Source organism: Jaculus jaculus, chromosome 5 (assembly GCF_020740685.1).
Source record: "Jaculus jaculus isolate mJacJac1 chromosome 5, mJacJac1.mat.Y.cur, whole genome shotgun sequence".
Classification (NCBI taxonomy): domain Eukaryota; kingdom Metazoa; phylum Chordata; class Mammalia; order Rodentia; family Dipodidae; genus Jaculus; species Jaculus jaculus.
The window spans coordinates 63,564,383-63,574,250 of record NC_059106.1 but is presented as its reverse complement, the minus strand read 5'-3'; the positions used below and the strand labels follow the sequence as shown (position 1 = coordinate 63,574,250).

The following is a 9,868-nucleotide window of genomic DNA, read 5'->3' as shown; positions in this document are numbered from 1 at the left end:
TCACCTCTCAGGAGCTATTTTATTTTTAGACCAGAATGAGCTCTTCAATGTGGTGGACCATATGCCTGCCTGGCATGTGTGCATTCCCTCACACATTGATGGCAAGGAGGGTGGAGGGTGGCTGGGGTTTTAAATGACTGCAAATGCAAATTCCCATTTCTTCTCTTGTCTCAATCTGGGACCAGTTCTCTAGCTGACCCTTCAAACACAGCTAGCCCCACTTCTATCCCAGGGACAGCTGGCTAGTCCAGGGTGTGAATGGAAGCTGCCTCTTCTCATACCCCAGCTTCTCTCTGCATCATTCTCAGGGGTTCCTGGTCTGTCATCAGACTCTCCCCTATCTTCTCTGTTCCTATTTTTGGGAATGGGCTCATTCCAATGTCCTGAATTTCCTGATGTGGAAGACAATGCCTTCACCATCTATGCATTGAAGCCAGGTGAGAGGGAGTGTATGGACTCTGAGGTTGGGTTTTGATGTGAGGGAGAGAGTTCTGATCCTCTATATTCTAGTCCTTTTACCAAGGCCAAGTCCAGCTGGATGGTGCAGACAACCCAGGGTTTTCTAAGCACCTGCCATGGGAACTTTGTCAGTTTGTTTTAGCCTCATATTGAGCCTGTGGGCACAAAATTCATTCCTCTGTGTTGATGAAGACTCCTGAGATGTGTTAGTGACAGTCAGGACTCCAGCCTATGTGTTCTGAGCTACGTTCAATCTCATAGATCCCCAAGCCTTGTCTACCTGTGAACACAAACAGAAGCAGGTGACCTTGCTCACAGAGTGGACAGTGTGAGCAGAATGGGGTGGGGAGGGGTGAGAGTACTTCCTTATTGTCTAATTGTGGGAGAGGAAGACCAGCAGTGACTTGTAATAGCTGGCTTTCCATTCCCTGGAGAAAGGAGAGTGCACCCTGTCTGGTGTGACTCCTAGCTGGCATTGGCTTTGAATAGTATTGGCCAGTGGGGTATCTGTGGCTTCAGTCCAGGAGTCACTGACCATTGTTAACCTCAGGTGTATCTGGGATCCTGGCCATCTTCCCCTCTGGACATCATGAGATTGTGTGAATAATGATGTGTGCCATAGATGAGTCTCTGTTTTGCTTGATCAGTGGACACCATGAAGGCCACTGGGTGCCAATCATGGGAAGGCCATGATGGTGAGCTCCTTAGACCCTGTAAATGACTTGGAACCTGGGATCCCTGAGTTACTGCCACCCAGGCACGCATTTCTCCTAGGGAATGAATGCAGTCATCTGTCATAGTGGATTCAGGAGTTTTATTAAAGCTTCTTAGATTTCTAGCTACCTGGCTGGAGGAGATGTCACTGGGTGGATCTTAGAGTCCAGGCCTAGTGTGGTGGTGGATTTGGAATTCCAGTCTAATGATATGCAAAGTGTCTTTTTCCACCTGGAGTTCCTGAAAGGTGCTGTGTGGCTTTTGGCTTTTGAGTTGGGGTTTCTCTCTGCTTGGACCTGTGAAGGCAGGCCACCTTCCTCTGCCATTATGGAACTTCTCCTGGATCTGTAAGCTTCAGTAAATATCCCTTCCTCCATAACTGTGCCTGGTTTAGAAGTTTATCTCAGTGACCTAAAGCTATCTACTACACTTGGCTATATAGCAAATTTGAGGCCAGCCTGGATTACATGAGACCCTGTCTTAAAAATAACACACACCATAAAGGGTGGAGAAAGGAAGGGAGGAGGATACTTAATAGGTTGATATTGTATATATGTAATTACAATGATTGTAATGGGGAGGTAATATGATGGAGAACAGAATTTCAAATGGGAAAGTGTGGGGGTGGGGAGGGAGGGAATTACCATGGGATATATTTTATAATCATGGAAAATGTTAATAAAAATTAAAAATAAAAATAAATAAAACACACACACACACACACACACACACACACACACAGGGGTGGGGAGATAAGAGTTCAAGGTCATTTTTGTCTATCTAGGAAGTTCCAGTTTCCCAGTTTGAGGCCAATGTGGGCTACACGACCCTGTATCATAAACAAATGAAACAACAAGGGTGTGAATGTTGGAGGAAGGAAGGATAGAAGGGAGGGAAGGAAGGTTGATGTCAGATTTGACCTCAAGATAAAGACACCTAGACAAACCATTTCTTTAACCTAAGACTTCAATTGGTGGGAGAGAAGGGCAACAGGGAGATAATGAAAAGGAGAAATAGAAACAGAGAGGGTTACTCACCAGTGAGCAAGAGAGACAGAGGGAGAGAGCCAGGGTTTTAGAGGTTATGAGAAGAGCAGGAGGGGAACCACCCTGTGAGGGTGGATCCTTGGATGATATGCTGAAGGTATTCTTCTCTCTTCACAGCTGCAAAAAAAAAAAAAAAAAGCACCTTGGAATAAACCTAACCAAGGAAGTAAAGAAATCTACAATGAGGACGTTAAGTGCAGAAGACACTAAGAAATGGAAAGACAGGCCGGGCGTGGTGGCACATGCCTTTAATCCCAGCACTCGGGAGGCAGAGGTAGGAGGATTGCCGTGAGTTCGAGGCCACCCTGAGACTACATAGTTAATTCCAGGTCAGCCTGGGCTAGAGTAAGACCCTACCTCAAAAAAACAAAAACAAAAATAAAAACAAACAAACAAAAAAACCAAAAAAAAAAAAAAGAAATGGAAAGACATCCCATGTTCTTGGATTGGAAGAATCAATATTGTGAAAATGTCAATCTTACGAAAAGCAATCTACACATTTTTTTGTTTTTCTTAAGTTTTGAATCATTATTTGACCAAAATTAAAAAAAAAAAGTATCTCATAAATGTGTCATAGACACATGGAACAGAACCCTACATTTTGTAGAGGACTTGAATCTGAATAAAGTCATGAGTTTTTATTTTTTGGTAAGTCTCCACTGGGTTTTCTTGTAATTCTGTAAAAACAAACCCATCACTGTCCAGGGGAAATGGACTAGATGGATAGATGTTCTTTCAGTTTTTCCATGAGTTCATTCATCTTTTTACCTGGAATTAGCATCACAGTCTGCAAGGGCTTTACTGGGACGTCATCAAAAGACCACCGGCGTCCCAGATACATGTCGCTCTCCTCCTGCACTGAGTAGTTGAACTTCAGGACTGCCTTTGTAGGAAAAAACCCCTGCAGGGGGCCCCCACGCTCTGTCCGGATATGGCGACACCCCAAATCACTCACGAGAAGCGGTCTTGATGCAAACTGCAAGAGGATTTTATTCCAAGCGCGCTGGGGCCCACAGCCGTACACCGCACAGGGGTAGAGGACTGCAGAGCCCCGAATGCAGGAACAGGACAGTTTTTATAGGGTTTCTAACAAAGCCTGTGCATTAGGCCAATCATTTAACAATATCAGGAGCCCGCAAGGTGTTAGCCAGTCAGTTTGTGCCACCCCATAGTTTCTAAGCCAATTAGTTTACTTTGTTCAAGCCCCTCATGGGCCAATCATTCTCTTGTGACCTTGGTGGTCAGCATTTGCGCAGGTCCTTGGGTGGGAGTAGCAGAGTGTGGTACCAGTCTCCTATGACCTTGGAGGTCAGCACTTGTGCAATTCCTTAGGTGGGGGTAGCAGAGTATGGTATCAGCCTCCTATGGCCTTGGTGGTCTGAGGCAGGCTGCTACAGCTTATGGTGCGAGCTACTAAGGCTTACAGTGTGGGCTATTAAGGCTTATGGTGCAGGCTATTTACAGAAACCAAATAAGTGGTTCACTTTATTACTCATTTCCCATCCTTGAGGGCTATCTCATGCCCTTTTTACCTAGTTTTATATTAGGAGCGGGCTCTGATATAATGAGAAGAGGGATTCTTTACTTGCTTCTAACAGAGAGTAAAGCCTGGAGTTTGAGGTATGCAGGGGGCCCGCTTAAGCTCCCTTTGGAGTATGATAGTATTTCTGAGCTTCTGAATTCTTGGGCCTTTCACCTTCTCATAGAAAAACTCTTCCTAGGCATTTGCGAACATCAACACACCCTGCTTTGGGCTGTTGCGCCCCTTCTTGGCACTGGATTTTCCTGCTTCCACAACTGTCTTGCTAATCAGCAGGTAGGAATGGCATTTCCCACAAGGCTTGTTCGCTCTGTGTGCCTCTGCTAGTTCTTTCTGGAGCTGCTGGTGCATGGGCAGAGCAATCTGTGGAGGGATGTTAATGAATCTTTCGCTAAGGAGAAAGCCCATAGGCTTGACGGTGTCGCTTAAAAGCTTGTCCAGCTGCTCAACCGTGCTCTTGTCACAGTTCTTCTCACAGAAGCCTAGAACCAACTCTTTAATTTGTTCAGCACAGGGGTACCCTTAATTACACTCCCAATATGGTTCTGTTGAATCAAGAGATCTGTTAGTTCTGCTGTGTTCACAGGACTCTTTAGGAAAAGCTGCTGCAGTAATTTCTTAATTCCGTCATGATCTTGATCTGAGATGGAATAAGCTTCAAATTCGATATTCACTTCCTCGTCAATGACCTCATCATCCTCATGCTCGTCACTGTCTTCCTAGTCACTGTCCTTGTCCTTGACATCCTCCTCCTCCTCGCGCGCCACCCGTGCTGCTGGCGGCTGCGGCTACACATTTTTTTTTTTCAAGGAAGAGTGTCAGGGTGGCCTCGAACCCATGGCAATCCTCCTACCTCTGCCTCCTGAATGCTGGGATTAAAGGCATGTGCCACCATGCCCGGCCAATCTACACACTTAATGCAATCCCCATTAAAATTCCAAAGGCATTCTTTACGGAGATAGAAAATACAATCCTAAAATTCCTTTGGAAGCACAAAAAACCTCGAATAGCCAAAACAATTTTGAGCAACAAAAATAAGGCAGGTGGTATCACCATACATGATTTTAAGGTACATTACAAATCCATAGCAACAAAAACAGCATGGTACTGGTACAAAGATAGACACATAGATCATTGGAACAGAATAGAGGACCCAGATGTTAATCCAGGCAGCTATAGTCATCTGATTTATATATATATATATATATATATATATATGTATATATGTAATTGATAACTTCTGTACTTACAGACAACAAGCCATGGTATTTCACTCCCTTCTCCCACTTTCCCTTTCATAACTCTGTTCTCCATCATATCCTTTCCCTTTCTCCATTAGTCTCTCTTTTAATTTGATGTCATCATCTTTTTTTCCTATTATGAGGGTCTTGCGTAGGTATTGCTAGGCACTGCAAGGTTGTGGGTATTGAGGCCAGTGTCTGTTGGTATTGCATTGTAAGGAGTGGTACCCTTTCTTTGGCTTTTGCATTCTTTCCACCACCTCTTCCACAAATGGATGCTGAATCTAGAGATGTTTCAGTGCTGGACACTCCTCCATCCCTTCTTCTCAGCACTATATTGCATTTTGGGTAATCCCAGTGGTCATCACCATCTGAAAAGAGAAGCTTCCCTTATGAGAAGTGAGAGTAGCATTAATATATGAATATGAACATTAAGTGTAGTACTTTCAGGGCAATTTGGTGAGAATAATATATGCATTTATCCAGACAACAGCTGACTTTATACCCCTAAGGCTCATGACTTCCTATACTATAGGCTTTTGATTAGGTTTTCAGTACCAGGAATGTATTCCCTCCCATAGAGCAGGCCCTCAGTCCAATTAGAGAGCAGTTGGTTTCCCCCAGAGCCGACATGCCACTATTGCACTCATTTGGTCATTTGGCCTATCTGGCCAAACTTGAGGTTTCCAGTGGCCACTGTTTTCACCGCTGATGACTTCTGTCTCCTATAAGGCTGCATACACTGCAGCTTTTTCCAGCTTTCAGTTGGCTGGTCTAGAGGGAGAAGGTTTTCTTCTCAGGACCTGCTTGATTTCTCAGTGACTTTGCAGCTCAAGCATGTGAAATCTTCAGCAATAAGGATTTGCCGTCTCTTTCTCATGGGAAATTATGGGCCTTGGCAATAGCTTATACTGTTTTAGAGGCAACAGGGACCTTCCTGGCCAACAACTCACAGGAAGGTATCCCTGTAATGGCACCAAAAATTTTCTAGCAACAATCTAAGGCTTCTGGATGTGCTATTATTCAAGAAAGTAGACTTTCATATGTCTTACTCAGAATATCTTGAATTTTGATTGACTTTCCCCCTCACCTTTCTTTTATACAATCTTTACCCTGACCTCACTTAGGTCTTTCCCCTCCCTGTAATCTGTTCTTCTACTTACATATATACAATATCATCTCCTTAAGACTTTCCCTCTCCTCCCTCCCTTATAGCCTTTTTCTAGCTTATGGGCCTCTACTATTGATTTTTGGTTCCAGATCACACACAAGTTTATACATTTGTAGCTAAGATCCACATATAAGAGGGAACTTGTGACATTTAGCTTTCTGGGCCTGGGTTACCTCACTTAGTATAATCCTTTCCAGATATACCCATTTCCCTGCAAAGTTCATAATTTCATTTTTCTTTACCAATGAATAGAATTTCATTGTGTAGATGTACCACATCTTTATTATCCATTCATCTGTGGATGGACATCTAGCTGGTTCCGTTTCCTAGCTATTGTGAATAGAGCAGCAATAAACATGGTTATATAAGTATCTCTAAGGAAGTGAAAAGAGACATTAGGATATATGCCTAGGAGTGCTGTAGCTGGATCATATGGTAAATCTATTTGTAGCTGTTTCAAGAACCTCCACACTGATTGCCACAATGGCTATTCCAGATTGCATTCCCAACAGTGCAGAAGGGCTCCCCTTTTACCACATCTTCACCAACATTTATTGTCATTTGTTTTCTTGATGGTAGCTATTCTTTTTTTTTTTTTTTTTATTTGGCTTTTCAAGGTAGGGTCTCACTCTGGTTCAGGCTGACCTGGAATCTACTCTGTAGTCTCAGGGTGGCCTTGAACTCACAGTGATCCTCCTACCTCTGCCTCCCAAGGGCTGGGATTAAAGCCATGTGCCACCATGCCCTGAGGTGGTAGCCATTCTTACGGGAGAGAGATGGAAGTGGTGCTGGGAAAACTGAATGTCTATATGTAGAAGGATGAACACAGATCCCTGTCTTTCTCCATGCACAATAATCAAGTCCAATTGGATCAAGGACCTCAATATCAGATCTAAAACTCTGAAACTGCTAGAGAAAAAAGTAGAAGAAACCCATCAACATATTGGTCTAGGCAAAGACTTTCTGAATATAACCCCAATTACTCAGGAAACAAAACCAACTACTCAACCACTGGGATCTCATGAAATTACAAAGCTTTTGTACAGGAAAGGACACTGTGAATAGAGTGAAAGACAACCTCCAGAATAGGGGAAAATCTTTGCCAACTATATGTCTGACAGAGGATTAATATTGAGAATATGCAAAGAACTCAAAAAACAAAAAATAAGAAATCAAACAACCCAGTTAAAAAATGGGCTATGGAACTAAATAGAGAGTTCTTATTTGAAGAAATACAGATGGAATGCAAACATCTAAGAAGATGTTCTATGTCCTTAGCCATCAGGGAAATGCAATTTAAAACTACTTTGAGATTCCATCTCTCTCCTGTCAGAATGGCTATCATCAAGAAAACAAATAACAATAAATGTTGGTGAGGATGCAGAAAAAAGGAAACCCTTCTATACTGTTGGTGGAAATGTAATCTGGTATAGCCATTGTGGAAATCAGTGTGGAGGTTCTTGAGACAGCTCAAACTAGATTTACCATATGATCCAGCTATAGAACTCCTAGGCATATATCCTAATGACTCTTCTCAGTGCCTTAGAGATACTTGCACAACCATGTTTATTGCTGCTCTATTTACAATAGCTAGGAAATGGAACCAACCTAGATATCCATCCAAAGATGAATGGATAATAAAGATGTGGTACATTTATACAATGGAGTTCCATTCATTGGTAAATAAAAATGAAATTATGAATTTTGCAGGGAAATGGGTATATTTGGAAAGGATTATACTAAGGCCAGAAAGCCAAATGTCACATGTTCTCTCTCATATATGGGTCCTAGCTACGAATGTTTAGACTGGTGTGTGAGCTGGAACCAAAAATCAGTAGAAGAGGCCAGTAAGCTAGGAAAAGTCTATAAGGGATGGAGGAGAGGGAAGGACTTAAGGGGATGGTATTGTATATGTGTAAGTAAAAGAACAGATTACAAGGATTGGAATGGCCTAAGTGAGGCCAGGGGAAGAGATTGAGCAAAAACAAATGGTGCAGGGAGGGTCAATCAAAACTCAAGATATTTTGAATAAGACATATGAAAGACTATATACATATATATAGACAACTTTGATACTTATAGATAATAAACTATAACATTTCCTGCCCCTCCCCAACTTTCCCCTTCACAACTCCACTCTCCATCATTTCCCCTCCCTCTCTCCATTAGTCTTTCTTTTAGTTTGATATCATCATCTTTTTCTCCTGTTATGAGGGTCTTATGAAGGTATTGCTAGGGACTGCAAGGTCATAGGTTTTGAGGTTAATTTCTGTGTGGACAGTTGCATTGTAAGGAGTGGTACTTTGTCTTTGGCTCTTACATTCTTTCCACCACCTCTTCCGCAATGGGCCCTAAGCCTTGGAGGGTGTGATAGAGATGTCTCAATGCTGGACACTCCTCCATCCCTTCTTCTCAGCACTACGTTGTCTTTTGGTTCATTGCAGTGGTCATTGCCATCTAAAAAGAGAAGCTTCTCTTATGAGAAGTGAGAGTAGCATTAATACATGAATATGAACATTAAATGTAGTGCTTTCAGTGAAATTTGGTGAGAATAATATATGCATTAATCCAGATAAGAGCTGACTTTATACCCCTAAGGCTCATGACTTGCCCTACCATAGGCTTTTGATTAGGTTTTCAGTACCACACATGTATTCCCTCCCATAGAGTAGGCCTTCAGTTCAATTAGAGAGCAGTTGGTTTCCCCCAGACCAGACATGCCACTCATTTGGTCATTTGGCCTGTCTGGCTAAACTTGAGGTTTCCAGTGGTCACTGTTTTCTCCACTGATGACTTCTGTCTCCTATAAGGCTACATACACTGCACCTTTTTCCAGTTTTCAGTTGGCTGGTCTATAGGAAGAAGGTTTTCTGCTTAGCATCAGCTTGATTTCTTATTGACTTTGCCACTCAGGCATGTGATGTCTTCAGCAATAGGGTCTTACCACTTCTTTCTCAAGGGAAACCAAGGGCTTTGACAATAGCCTATAATGTTTTGGAGGCAACAGGGACCTTCCTGGCCAACAACTAACAGAGAAGTATCCCATTCCTGTCACTGAAAATTTTCTAGTAACATTCTATGACTTTTGAATGTGCCATTATTCAAAAAAGTAGGTTTTCATATGTCTTATTCAGAATATCTTGAATTTTGATTGACCATTCCCCCTCACACCCTTCTTTTACACAATCTCTTTCACTGGCCTCACTTAGGTCTTTCCCCTTCCTGTAATCTGTTCTTCTACTTACATATATACAATATCATCCCTTTAAGACCTTCCCTCTCCTCCCTCCCTTATAGCCTTTTTCTAGCTTACTGGCCTCTGCTACTGATTTTTGTTTCCAGCTCTCACACACCAGTCTAAACATTTGTATATAGGATCCACCTATGCGAGAGAACATGTTACCTCGCTTAGAGTAATCCTTTCCAGATATATCCATTTCCCTGAAAATTTTATTTTTCTTTATTGCTGAATAGAACTCCATTGTGTAAATGTACCACATCTTTATTATTCTTTCATCTGTGGATGGACATCTAGGTTGGTTCCATTTCCTAGCTATTGTAAATAGAGCAGTAATAAACATGGTTGTGCAAGTATCTCTAAGACAGTGAGAAGAGTCATTAGGCTATATGCCTAGGAGTGTTATAGCTGTATCATGTGGTAAATCTATTTTTAGCTGTCTCATGAACCTCATACTGA

General features: G+C 42.3%; 1 pseudogene; it reads right to left on the bottom strand.

The window, feature by feature from the left end:
* Positions 1-2,878: 2,878 nt before the first annotated feature.
* LOC101597720 lies at positions 2,879-8,315 on the bottom strand (annotated as a pseudogene).
* Positions 8,316-9,868: the final 1,553 nt, after the last annotated feature.